Raw genomic sequence first — 15,556 nt, forward strand, 5'->3', positions numbered from 1 at the left:
TCACCTGCCGGCTACGCCACAACCAGTTGGGGAACACTTTGGAATCACCTGCCAGGCTTGCTGGAACCACCTGCCAGTCATGCCAAAATCACCTGCCAACTACGCCAGAACCGCTTGGCGGACACTGCGGAAACACCTGTCGGGCCGGCTGGAACCACATCTCAGACTTGCCAGAAACGTGTTCATGAGATGCTGGAACCACACCCCGAACAGACGGATACCACCTGCCAGAACCGCCTGAACCACCTGCTGAGCACGCCGGAACCACCTGCTCGACTCACCGGTACCACCTCCCTGACACGCCAAAATCACCTGCTGGGTATGCCAGAACCACTTGGCGGACACTCCGGAATCATCTGCCGGACATGCCGGAACCAGCTCTCAGACACACCAGAACCAAGTGCCGGAGACGCCGGAAGCACCTGCCGAGCATGCCGGAGCCACCTGCTCGACTCGCCAGAAACACCTGCCGGACACGCCAAAATCACCTGCTGGGTACGCCAGAACCACCTGGCGGACACTCCGGGATCACATGCCAGCCATGGCGGAACCACCTCTCAGACGTACCAGAACCACCTGCCGGAGAAGCTGGAAACACGTCCTGGACAGACTGGAACCACGTGACGGCCATGCCTGAACCACCTGCCGAGCACGGCGGAACCACCTGCCGGACATGCCAAAATCACCTGCGGGCTACGCCAGAACCACTTGGACGACTCTCCGAAATGACCTGCCGGGCATGTTGGAACCACCTCTCAGACGTGCCAGAAGCACGTGGCGCACAGTCCGGAATCACCTGTTGGGCATACGCAACCACCTCTGACACGTACCAGAACCACGTGCCGTGCACGCCGGAACCACCTACCGGACAGACCGGAATCAACTTTTGGGCATGCCGGAACCACCAGTCAGATGTGCCAGAAACACGTGCCGGAGACGCCGGAAGCACCTGCCGAGCACGTCGCAACCACCTGCTCAACTCGCCTGAACCACCTGCCGGACACGCCAAAATCACCTGCCCGCTACACCAGCACCACTTCGGGGACAAGCCGGAATCACGTGAGGGGCATGCCGGCACAGCCTCTCAGACTGAACCTCGTGCCGGACACCACAGAACCACCTGCCGGACAGACCGGAACCACCTGCCGGACACGCCGGAACCACCGGCTCGACCCGCCGGAACGACCGCTGGACATGCAAAATCACCTGCCGGCTACGCCGGAAACACTTGGCGAACACTCCGGAATCACCTGCCGGGCATGCCGGAACCACCTCTCAGATATGCCAGAACCACGTGCCAATGACCCCGGAAGCACCTGCCGAGCACGCCGGAACCACCTGCTCGACTCGCCAGAACCACCTGCCGGACACGCAAAAATCACCTGCCGGCTACGCCACAACCAGTTGGGGAACACTTCGGAATCACCTGCTGGGCTTGCTGGAACCACCTGCCGGTCATGCCAAAATCACCTGCCAACTACGCCAGTACCACTTGGCGGACACTGTGGAAACACCTGTCGGGCCGGCCGGAGCCACATCTCAGACCTGCCAGAACCATGTGCATGAGATGCTGGAACCACACCCAGAACAGACGGAAAACACCTGCCAGACCCGTCTGAACAACCTGCCGAGCACGCCGGAGCCACCTACCTGACATGCCCAAATCACCAGCCGGGTATGCCAGAACCACTTGGCGGAAAACTCCGGAATCATCTGCCGGACATGCCGGAACCAGCTCTCAGACACACCAGAACCACGTGCCGGAGACGCCGGAAGCACCTGCCGAGCATGCCGGAGCCACCTGCTCGACTCGCCAGAAACACCTGCCGGACACGCCAAAATCACCTGCCGGGTACGCCAGAACCACCTGGCGGACACTCCGAAACCACCTGTCGCGCATGCTGGAACCACCTCTCAGACGTGCAGGAAGCACGTGCCGGACACGCCAGAATGACCTACCGGACAGACCGGAACCACCTGCCGAGCACGCCGGAGCCACCTGTTCGACTCTCTGGAACCACCTGCCAGACAGGCCAATATCAACTGCTGGCTATGCCAGAACCACCTGGGGGGCGGTCCGGAATCACCTGCCAGCCATGGCGGAACCACCTCTCAGACGTACCAGAACCACCTGCCGGAGAAGCTGGAAACACGTCCTGGACAGTCTGGAACCACCTGCCGGCCAAGCCTGAACCACCTGCCAAGCACAACGGAACAACCTGCCTGACACGCCAGAATCACCTGCGTGTTATGCCAGAACCACTTGGAGGACTCTCTGGGATGACCTGCCGGGCATGCCGGAACCACCTCTCAGACGTGCCAGAACCATGTGGCGGACAGTCCGGAATCACCTGTTGGGCATGCGCAACCACCTCTGAGACGTACCAGAACCACATGCCGTGCCGGCTGGAACCACCTACCGGACAGACCGGAATCACCTTTCGGGCATGCCGGAACCACCTGTCAGATGTGCCAGAAACACGTGCCGGAGACGCCGGAAGCACCTGCCAAGCACGTTGGAACCACCTGCTCAACTCGCCTGAACCACCTGCCGGACATGCCAAAATCACCTGCCGACTATGCCAGAACCACTTGGCGAACACTCCGGAATCACTTGCCGGGCATGCAGGAACCACCTCTCAGACATGCCAGAACCCCGTGCCAATGACCCCGGAAGCACCAGCCGAGCACGCCGGAACCACCTGCTCGACTCGCCAGAACCACCTGCCGATCACGCAAAAATCACCTGCCGGCTACGCCACAACCAGTTGGTGAACACTTTGGAATCACCTGCCAGGCTTGCTGGAACCACCTGCCAGTCATGCCAAAATCACCTGCCAACTACGCCAGAACCGCTTGGCGGACACTGCGGAAACACCTGTCGGGCCGGCTGGAACCACATCTCAGACTTGCCAGAAACGTGTTCATGAGATGCTGGAACCACACCCCGAACAGACGGATACCACCTGCCAGAACCGCCTGAACCACCTGCTGAGCATGCCGGAACCACCTGCTCGACTCACCGGTACCACCTCCCTGACACGCCAAAATCACCTGCTGGGTATGCCAGAACCACTTGGCGGACACTCCGGAATCATCTGCCGGACATGCCGGAACCAGCTCTCAGACACACCAGAACCAAGTGCCGGAGACGCCGGAAGCACCTGCCGAGCATGCCGGAGCCACCTGCTCGACTCGCCAGAAACACCTGCCGCACACGCCAAAATCACCTGCTGGGTACGCCAGAACCACCTGGCGGACACTCCGGAATCACCTGCCGCGCATGACGGAACCACCTCTCAGACGTGCCGGAAGCACGTGCCAGACACGCCGGAAACACCTACCGGACAGACCGGAACCACCTGCCAAGAACGCCGGAGCCACCTGTTCGACTCGCTGGAACCACCTGCCGGACAGGCCAATATCAACTGCTGGCTATGCCAGAACCACCTGGGGGACAGTCCGGGATCACCTGCCAGCCATGGCGGAACCACGTCTCAGACGTACCAGAACCACCTGCCGGAGAAGCTGGAAACACGTCCTGGACAGACTGGAACCACGTGACGGCCATGCCTGAACCACCTGCCGAGCACGGCGGAACCACCTGCCGGACACGCCAAAATCACCTGCGGGCTACGCCAGAACCACTTGGACGACTCTCCGAAATGACCTGCCGGGCATGTTGGAACCACCTCTCAGACGTGCCAGAAGCACGTGGCGCACAGTCCGGAATCACCTGTTGGGCATACGCAACCACCTCTGACACGTACCAGAACCACGTGCCGTGCACGCCGGAACCACCTACCGGACAGACCGGAATCAACTTTTGGGCATGCCGGAACCACCAGTCAGATGTGCCAGAAACACGTGCCGGAGACGCTGGAAGCACCTGACGAGCACGTCGCAACCACCTGCTCAACTCGCCTGAACCACCTGCCCGACACGCCAAAATCACCTGCCCGCTACACCAGCACCACTTCGGGGACAAGCCGGAATCACGTGAGGGGCATGCCGGCACAGCCTCTCAGACTGAACCTCGTGCCGGACACCACAGAACCACCTGCCGGACAGACCGGAACCACCTGCCGGACACGCCGGAACCACCGGCTCGACCCGCCGGAACGACCGCTGGACATGCAAAATCACCTGCCGGCTACGCCGGAAACACTTGGCGAACACTCCGGAATCACCTGCCGGGCATGCCGGAACCACCTCTCAGATATGCCAGAACCACGTGCCAATGACCCCGGAAGCACCTGCCGAGCACGCCGGAACCACCTGCTCGACTCGCCAGAACCACCTGCCGGACACGCAAAAATCACCTGCCGGCTACGCCACAACCAGTTGGGGAACACTTCGGAATCACCTGCCGGGCTTGCTGGAACCACCTGCCGGTCATGCCAAAATCACCTGCCAACTACGCCAGTACCACTTGGCGGACACTGTGGAAACACCTGTCGGGCCGGCCGGAACCACATCTCAGACGTGCCAGAACCATGTGCATGAGATGCTGGAACCACACCCAGAACAGACGGAAAACACCTGCCAGACCCGTCTGAACAACCTGCCGAGCACGCCGGAGCCACCTACCTGACATGCCCAAATCACCAGCTGGGTATGCCAGAACCACTTGGCGGAAAACTCCGGAATCATCTGCCGGACATGCCGGAACCAGCTCTCAGACACACCAGAACCAAGTGCCGGAGACGCCGGAAGCACCTGCCGAGCATGCCGGAGCCACCTGCTCGACTCGCCAGAAACACCTGCCGGACACGCCAAAATCACCTGCCGGGTACGCCAGAACCACCTGGCGGACACTCCGAAACCACCTGTCGCGCATGCCGGAACCACCTCTCAGACGTGCAGGAAGCACGTGCCGGACACGCCGGAATGACCTACCGGACAGACCGGAACCACCTGCCGAGCACGCCGGAGCCACCTGTTCGACTCTCTGGAACCACCTGCCAGACAGGCCAATATCAACTGCTGGCTATGCCAGAACCACCTGGGGGACGGTCCGGAATCACCTGCCAGCCATGGCGGAACCACCTCTCAGACGTACCAGAACCACCTGCCGGAGAAGCTGGAAACACGTCCTGGACAGTCTGGAACCACCTGCCGGCCAAGCCTGAACCACCTGCCAAGCACAACGGAACAACCTGCCTGACACGCCAAAATCACCTGCGTGTTATGCCAGAACCACTTGGAGGACTCTCTGGGATGACCTGCCGGGCATGCCGGAACCACCTCTCAGACGTGCCAGAACCATGTGGCGGACAGTCCGGAATCACCTGTTGGGCATGCGCAACCACCTCTGAGACGTACCAGAACCACATGCCGTGCCGGCTGGAACCACCTACCGGACAGACCGGAATCACCTTTCGGGCATGCCGGAACCACCTGTCAGATGTGCCAGAAACACGTGCCGGAGACGCCGGAAGCACCTGCCAAGCACGTTGGAACCACCTGCTCAACTCGCCTGAACCACCTGCCGGACATGCCAAAATCACCTGCCGACTATGCCAGAACCACTTGGCGAACACTCCGGAATCACTTGCCGGGCATGCAGGAACCACCTCTCAGACATGCCAGAACCCCGTGCCAATGACCCCAGAAGCACCAGCCGAGCACGCCGGAACCACCTGCTCGACTCGCCAGAACCACCTGCCGATCACGCAAAAATCACCTGCCGGCTACGCCACAACCAGTTGGGGAACACTTTGGAATCACCTGCCAGGCTTGCTGGAACCACCTGCCAGTCATGCCAAAATCACCTGCCAACTACGCCAGAACCGCTTGGCGGACACTGCGGAAACACCTGTCGGGCCGGCTGGAACCACATCTCAGACTTGCCAGAAACGTGTTCATGAGATGCTGGAACCACACCCCGAACAGACGGATACCACCTGCCAGAACCGCCTGAACCACCTGCTGAGCACGCCGGAACCACCTGCTCGACTCACCGGTACCACCTCCCTGACACGCCAAAATCACCTGCTGGGTATGCCAGAACCACTTGGCGGACACTCCGGAATCATCTGCCGGACATGCCGGAACCAGCTCTCAGACACACCAGAACCAAGTGCCGGAGACGCCGGAAGCACCTGCCGAGCATGCCGGAGCCACCTGCTCGACTCGCCAGAAACACCTGCCGGACACGCCAAAATCACCTGCTGGGTACGCCAGAACCACCTGGCGGACACTCCGGGATCACATGCCAGCCATGGCGGAACCACCTCTCAGACGTACCAGAACCACCTGCCGGAGAAGCTGGAAACACGTCCTGGACAGACTGGAACCACGTGACGGCCATGCCTGAACCACCTGTCGAGCACGGCGGAACCACCTGCCGGACACGCCAAAATCACCTGCGGGCTACGCCAGAACCACTTGGACGACTCTCCGAAATGACCTGCCGGGCATGTTGGAACCACCTCTCAGACGTGCCAGAAGCACGTGGCGCACAGTCCGGAATCACCTGTTGGGCATACGCAACCACCTCTGACACGTACCAGAACCACGTGCCGTGCACGCCGGAACCACCTACCGGACAGACCGGAATCAACTTTTGGGCATGCCGGAACCACCAGTCAGATGTGCCAGAAACATGTGCCGGAGACGCCGGAAGCACCTGCCGAGCACGTCGCAACCACCTGCTCAACTCGCCTGAACCACCTGCCGGACACGCCAAAATCACCTGCCCGCTACACCAGCACCACTTCGGGGACAAGCCGGAATCACGTGAGGGGCATGCCGGCACAGCCTCTCAGACTGAACCTCATGCCGGACACCACAGAACCACCTGTCGGACAGACCGGAACCACCTGCCGGACACGCCGGAACCACCGGCTCGACCCGCCGGAACGACCGCTGGACATGCAAAATCACCTGCCGGCTACGCCGGAAACACTTGGCGAACACTCCGGAATCACCTGCCGGGCATGCCGGAACCACCTCTCAGATATGCCAGAACCACGTGCCAATGACCCCGGAAGCACGTGCCGAGCACGCCGGAACCACCTGCTCGACTCGCCAGAACCACCTGCCGGACACCCAAAAATCACCTGCCGGCTACGCCACAACCAGTTGGGGAACACTTCGGAATCACCTGCCGGGCTTGCTGGAACCACCTGCCGGTCATGCCAAAATCACCTGCCAACTACGCCAGTACCACTTGGCGGACACTGTGGAAACACCTGTCGGGCCGGCCGGAACCACATCTCAGACGTGCCAGAACCATGTGCATGAGATGCTGGAACCACACCCAGAACAGACGGAAAACACCTGCCAGACCCGTCTGAACAACCTGCCGAGCACGCCGGAGCCACCTACCTGACATGCCCAAATCACCAGCCGGGTATGCCAGAACCACTTGGCAGAAAACTCCGGAATCATCTGCCGGACATGCCGGAACCAGCTCTCAGACACACCAGAACCACGTGCCGGAGACGCCGGAAGCACCTGCCGAGCATGCCGGAGCCACCTGCTCGACTCGCCAGAAACACCTGCCGGACACGCCAAAATCACCTGCCGGGTACGCCAGAACCACCTGGCGGACACTCCGAAACCACCTGTCGCGCATGCCGGAACCACCTCTCAGACGTGCAGGAAGCACGTGCCGGACACGCCGGAATGACCTACCGGACAGACCGGAACCACCTGCCGAGCACGCCGGAGCCACCTGTTCGACTCTCTGGAACCACCTGCCGGACAGGCCAATATCAACTGCTGGCTATGCCAGAAGCACCTGGGGGGCGGTCCGGAATCACCTGCCAGCCATGGCGGAACCACCTCTCAGACGTACCAGAACCACCTGCCGGAGAAGCTGGAAACACGTCCTGGACAGTCTGGAACCACCTGCCGGCCAAGCCTGAACCACCTGCCAAGCACAACGGAACAACCTGCCTGACACGCCAAAATCACCTGCGTGTTATGCCAGAACCACTTGGAGGACTCTCTGGGATGACCTGCCGGGCATGCCGGAACCACCTCTCAGACGTGCCAGAACCATGTGGCGGACAGTCCGGAATCACCTGTTGGGCATGCGCAACCACCTCTGAGACGTACCAGAACCACATGCCGTGCCGGCTGGAACCACCTACCGGACAGACCGGAATCACCTTTCGGGCATGCCGGAACCACCTGTCAGATGTGCCAGAAACACGTGCCGGAGACGCCGGAAGCACCTGCCAAGCACGTTGGAACCACCTGCTCAACTCGCCTGAACCACCTGCCGGACATGCCAAAATCACCTGCCGACTATGCCAGAACCACTTGGTGAACACTCCGGAATCACTTGCCGGGCATGCAGGAACCACCTCTCAGACATGCCAGAACCCCGTGCCAATGACCCCGGAAGCGCCAGCCGAGCACGCCGGAACCACCTGCTCGACTCGCCAGAACCACCTGCCGATCACGCAAAAATCACCTGCCGGCTACGCCACAACCAGTTGGTGAACACTTTGGAATCACCTGCCAGGCTTGCTGGAACCACCTGCCAGTCATGCCAAAATCACCTGCCAACTACGCCAGAACCGCTTGGCGGACACTGCGGAAACACCTGTCGGGCCGGCTGGAACCACATCTCAGACTTGCCAGAAACGTGTTCATGAGATGCTGGAACCACACCCCGAACAGACGGATACCACCTGCCAGAACCGCCTGAACCACCTGCTGAGCATGCCGGAACCACCTGCTCGACTCACCGGTACCACCTCCCTGACACGCCAAAATCACCTGCTGGGTATGCCAGAACCACTTGGCGGACACTCCGGAATCATCTGCCGGACATGCCGGAACCAGCTCTCAGACACACCAGAACCAAGTGCCGGAGACGCCGGAAGCACCTGCCGAGCATGCCGGAGCCACCTGCTCGACTCGCCAGAAACACCTGCCGCACACGCCAAAATCACCTGCTGGGTACGCCAGAACCACCTGGCGGACACTCCGGAATCACCTGCCGCGCATGACGGAACCACCTCTCAGACGTGCCAGAAGCACGTGCCAGACACGCCGGAAACACCTACCGGACAGACCGGAACCACCTGCCAAGAACGCCGGAGCCACCTGTTCGACTCGCTGGGACCACCTGCCGGACAGGCCAATATCAACTGCTGGCTATGCCAGAACCACCTGGGGGACAGTCCGGGATCACCTGCCAGCCATGGCGGAACCACCTCTCAGACGTACCAGAACCACCTGCCGGAGAAGATGGAAACACGTCCTGGACAGACTGGAACCACGTGACGGCCATGCCTGAACCACCTGCCGAGCACGGCGGAACCACCTGCCGGACATGCCAAAATCACCTGCGGGCTACGCCAGAACCACTTGGACGACTCTCCGAAATGACCTGCCGGGCATGTTGGAACCACCTCTCAGACGTGCCAGATGCACGTGGCGGACAGTCCGGAATCACCTGTTGGGCATACGCAACCACCTCTGACACGTACCAGAACCACGTGCCGTGCACGCCGGAACCACCTACCGGACAGACCGGAATCAACTTTTGGGCATGCCGGAACCACCAGTCAGATGTGCCAGAAACACGTGCCGGAGACGCCGGAAGCACCTGCCGAGCACGTCGCAACCACCTGCTCAACTCGCCTGAACCACCTGCCGGATACGCCAAAATCACCTGCCCGCTACACCAGCACCACTTCGGGGACAAGCCGGAATCACGTGAGGGGCATGCCGGCACAGCCTCTCAGACTGAACCTCGTGCCGGACACCACAGAACCACCTGCCGGACAGACCGGAACCACCTGCCGGACACGCCGGAACCACCGGCTCGACCCGCCGGAACGACCGCTGGACATGCAAAATCACCTGCCGGCTACGCCGGAAACACTTGGCGAACACTCCAGAATCACCTGCCGGGCATGCCGGAACCACCTCTCAGATATGCCAGAACCACGTGCCAATGACCCTGGAAGCACCTGCCGAGCACGCCGGAACCACCTGCTCGACTCGCCAGAACCACCTGCCGGACACGCAAAAATCACCTGCCGGCTACGCCACAACCAGTTGGGGAACACTTCGGAATCACCTGCCGGGCTTGCTGGAACCACCTGCCGGTCATGCCAAAATCACCTGCCAACTACGCCAGTACCACTTGGCGGACACTGTGGAAACACCTGTCGGGCCGGCCGGAGCCACATCTCAGACCTGCCAGAACCATGTGCATGAGATGCTGGAACCACACCCAGAACAGACGGAAAACACCTGCCAGACCCGTCTGAACAACCTGCCGAGCACGCCGGAGCCACCTACCTGACATGCCCAAATCACCAGCCGGGTATGCCAGAACCACTTGGCGGAAAACTCCGGAATCATCTGCCGGACATGCCGGAACCAGCTCTCAGACACACCAGAACCACGTGCCGGAGACGCCGGAAGCACCTGCCGAGCATGCCGGAGCCACCTGCTCGACTCGCCAGAAACACCTGCCGGACACGCCAAAATCACCTGCCGGGTACGCCAGAACCACCTGGCGGACACTCCGAAACCACCTGTCGCGCATGCCGGAACCACCTCTCAGACGTGCAGGAAGCACGTGCCGGACACGCCAGAATGACCTACCGGACAGACCGGAACCACCTGCCGAGCACGCCGGAGCCACCTGTTCGACTCTCTGGAACCACCTGCCGGACAGGCCAATATCAACTGCTGGCTATGCCAGAACCACCTGGGGGGCGGTCCGGAATCACCTGCCAGCCATGGCGGAACCACCTCTCAGACGTACCAGAACCACCTGCCGGAGAAGCTGGAAACACGTCCTGGACAGTCTTGAACCACCTGCCGGCCAAGCCTGAACCACCTTCCAAGCACAACGGAAGAACCTGCCTGACACGCCAGAATCACCTGCGTGTTATGCCAGAACCACTTGGAGGACTCTCTGGGATGACCTGCCGGGCATGCCGGAACCACCTCTCAGACGTGCCAGAACCATGTGGCGGACAGTCCGGAATCACCTGTTGGGCATGCGCAACCACCTCTGAGACGTACCAGAACCACATGCCGTGCCGGCTGGAACCACCTACCGGACAGACCGGAATCACCTTTCGGGCATGCCGGAACCACCTGTCAGATGTGCCAGAAACACGTGCCGGAGACGCCGGAAGCACCTGCCAAGCACGTTGGAACCACCTGCTCAACTCGCCTGAACCACCTGCCGGACATGCCAAAATCACCTGCCGACTATGCCAGAACCACTTGGCGAACACTCCGGAATCACTTGCCGGGCATGCAGGAACCACCTCTCAGACATGCCAGAACCCCGTGCCAATGACCCCGGAAGCACCAGCCGAGCACGCCGGAACCACCTGCTCGACTCGCCAGAACCACCTGCCGATCACGCAAAAATCACCTGCCGGCCCCGCCAGAACCGCTTGGCGGACACTGCGGAAACACCTGTCGGGCCGGCTGGAACCACATCTCAGACTTGCCAGAAACGTGTTCATGAGATGCTGGAACCACACCCCGAACAGACGGATACCACCTGCCAGAACCGCCTGAACCACCTGCTGAGCATGCCGGAACCACCTGCTCGACTCACCGGTACCACCTCCCTGACACGCCAAAATCACCTGCTGGGTATGCCAGAACCACTTGGCGGACACTCCGGAATCATCTGCCGGACATGCCGGAACCAGCTCTCAGACACACCAGAACCAAGTGCCGGAGACGCCGGAAGCACCTGCCGAGCATGCCGGAGCCACCTGCTCGACTCGCCAGAAACACCTGCCGCACACGCCAAAATCACCTGCTGGGTACGCCAGAACCACCTGGCGGACACTCCGGAATCACCTGCCGCGCATGACGGAACCACCTCTCAGACGTGCCGGAAGCACGTGCCAGACACGCCGGAAACACCTACCGGACAGACCGGAACCACCTGCCAAGAACGCCGGAGCCACCTGTTCGACTCGCTGGAACCACCTGCCGGACAGGCCAATATCAACTGCTGGCTATGCCAGAACCACCTGGGGGACAGTCCGGGATCACCTGCCAGCCATGGCGGAACCACCTCTCAGACGTACCAGAACCACCTGCCGGAGAAGCTGGAAACACGTCCTGGACAGACTGGAACCACGTGACGGCCATGCCTGAACCACCTGCCGAGCACGGCGGAACCACCTGCCGGACACGCCAAAATCACCTGCGGGCTACGCCAGAACCACTTGGACGACTCTCCGAAATGACCTGCCGGGCATGTTGGAACCACCTCTCAGACGTGCCAGAAGCACGTGGCGGACAGTCCGGAATCACCTGTTGGGCATACGCAACCACCTCTGACACGTACCAGAACCACGTGCCGTGCACGCCGGAACCACCTACCGGACAGACCGGAATCAACTTTTGGGCATGCCGGAACCACCAGTCAGATGTGCCAGAAACACGTGCCGGAGACGCCAGAAGCACCTGACGAGCACGTCGCAACCACCTGCTCAACTCGCCTGAACCACCTGCCCGACACGCCAAAATCACCTGCCCGCTACACCAGCACCACTTCGGGGACAAGCCGGAATCACGTGAGGGGCATGCCGGCACAGCCTCTCAGACTGAACCTCGTGCCGGACACCACAGAACCACCTGCCGGACAGACCGGAACCACCTGCCGGACACGCCGGAACCACCGGCTCGACCCGCCGGAACGACCGCTGGACATGCAAAATCACCTGCCGGCTACGCCGGAAACACTTGGCGAACACTCCGGAATCACCTGCCGGGCATGCCGGAACCACCTCTCAGATATGCCAGAACCACGTGCCAATGACCCCGGAAGCACCTGCCGAGCACGCCGGAACCACCTGCTCGACTCGCCAGAACCACCTGCCGGACACGCAAAAATCACCTGCCGGCTACGCCACAACCAGTTGGGGAACACTTCGGAATCACCTGCCGGGCTTGCTGGAACCACCTGCCGGTCATGCCAAAATCACCTGCCAACTACGCCAGTACCACTTGGCGGACACTGTGGAAACACCTGTCGGGCCGGCCGGAACCACATCTCAGACGTGCCAGAACCATGTGCATGAGATGCTGGAACCACACCCCGAACAGACGGAAAACACCTGCCAGACCCGTCTGAACAACCTGCCGAGCACGCCGGAGCCACCTACCTGACATGCCCAAATCACCAGCCGGGTATGCCAGAACCTCTTGGCGGAAAACTCCGGAATCATCTGCCGGACATGCCGGAACCAGCTCTCAGACACACCAGAACCACGTGCCGGAGACGCCGGAAGCACCTGCCGAGCATGCCGGAGCCACCTGCTCGACTCGCCAGAAACACCTGCCGGACACGCCAAAATCACCTGCCGGGTACGCCAGAACCACCTGGCGGACACTCCGAAACCACCTGTCGCGCATGCCGGAACCACCTCTCAGACGTGCAGGAAGCACGTGCCGGACACGCCGGAATGACCTACCAGACAGACCGGAACCACCTGCCGAGCACGCCGGAGCCACCTGTTCGTCTCTCTGGAACCACCTGCCAGACAGGCCAATATCAACTGCTGGCTATGCCAGAACCACCTGGGGGACGGTCCGGAATCACCTGCCAGCCATGGCGGAACCACCTCTCAGACGTACCAGAACCACCTGCCGGAGAAGCTGGAAACACGTCCTGGACAGTCTGGAACCACCTGCCGGCCAAGCCTGAACCACCTGCCAAGCACAACGGAACAACCTGCCTGACACGCCAAAATCACCTGCGTGTTATGCCAGAACCACTTGGAGGACTCTCTGGGATGACCTGCCGGGCATGCCGGAACCACCTCTCAGACGTGCCAGAACCATGTGGCGGACAGTCCGGAATCACCTGTTGGGCATGCGCAACCACCTCTGAGACGTACCAGAACCACATGCCGTGCCGGCTGGAACCACCTACCGGACAGACCGGAATCACCTTTCGGGCATGCCGGAACCACCTGTCAGATGTGCCAGAAACACGTGCCGGAGACGCCGGAAGCACCTGCCAAGCACGTTGGAACCACCTGCTCAACTCGCCTGAACCACCTGCCGGACATGCCAAAATCACCTGCCGACTATGCCAGAACCACTTGGCGAACACTCCGGAATCACTTGCCGGGCATGCAGGAACCACCTCTCAGACATGCCAGAACCCCGTGCCAATGACCCCAGAAGCACCAGCCGAGCACGCCGGAACCACCTGCTCGACTCGCCAGAACCACCTGCCGATCACGCAAAAATCACCTGCCGGCTACGCCACAACCAGTTGGGGAACACTTTGGAATCACCTGCCAGGCTTGCTGGAACCACCTGCCAGTCATGCCAAAATCACCTGCCAACTACGCCAGAACCGCTTGGCGGACACTGCGGAAACACCTGTCGGGCCGGCTGGAACCAAATCTCAGACTTGCCAGAAACGTGTTCATGAGATGCTGGAACCACACCCCGAACAGACGGATACCACCTGCCAGAACCGCCTGAACCACCTGCTGAGCACGCCGGAACCACCTGCTCGACTCACCGGTACCACCTCCCTGACACGCCAAAATCACCTGCCCGCTACACCAGCACCACTTCGGGAACAAGCCGGAATCACGTGAGGGGCATTCCGGCACAGCCTCTCAGACTGAACCTCGTGCCGGACACCACAGAACCACCTGCCGGACAGACCGGAACCACCTGCCGGACACGCTGGAACCACCGGCTCGACCCGCCGCAACGACCGCTGGACATGCAAAATCACCTGCCGGCTACGCCGGAAACACTTGGCGAACACTCCGGAATCACCTGCCGGGCATGCCGGAACCACCTCTCAGATATGCCAGAACCACGTGCCAATGACCCCGGAAGCACCTGCCGAGCACGCCGGAACCACCTGCTCGACTCGCCAGAACCACCTGCCGGACACGCAAAAATCACCTGCCGGCTACGCCACAACCAGTTGGGGAACACTTCGGAATCACCTGCCGGGCTTGCTGGAACCACCTGCCGGTCATGCCAAAATCACCTGCCAACTACGCCAGTACCACTTGGCGGACACTGTGGAAACACCTGTCGGGCCGGCCGGAACCACATCTCAGACGTGCCAGAACCATGTGCATGAGATGCTGGAACCACACCCCGAACAGACGGAAAACACCTGCCAGACCCGTCTGAACAACCTGCCGAGCACGCCGGAGCCACCTACCTGACATGCCCAAATCACCAGCCGGGTATGCCAGAACCTCTTGGCGGAAAACTCCGGAATCATCTGCCGGACATGCCGGAACCAGCTCTCAGACACACCAGAACCACGTGCCGGAGACGCCGGAAGCACCTGCCGAGCATGCCGGAGCCACCTGCTCGACTCGCCAGAAACACCTGCCGGACACGCCAAAATCACCTGCCGGGTACGCCAGAACCACCTGGCGGACACTCCGAAACCACCTGTCGCGCATGCCGGAAACACCTCTCAGACGTGCAGGAAGCACGTGCCGGACACGCCGGAATGACCTACCGGACAGACCGGAACCACCTGCCGAGCACGCCGGAGCCACCTGTTCGTCTCTCTGGAACCACCTGCCAGACAGGCCAATATCAA

The sequence above is a fragment of the Equus caballus genome, unplaced genomic scaffold (genome assembly GCF_041296265.1).
Source record: "Equus caballus isolate H_3958 breed thoroughbred unplaced genomic scaffold, TB-T2T haplotype1-0000016, whole genome shotgun sequence".
Taxonomy (NCBI): domain Eukaryota; kingdom Metazoa; phylum Chordata; class Mammalia; order Perissodactyla; family Equidae; genus Equus; species Equus caballus.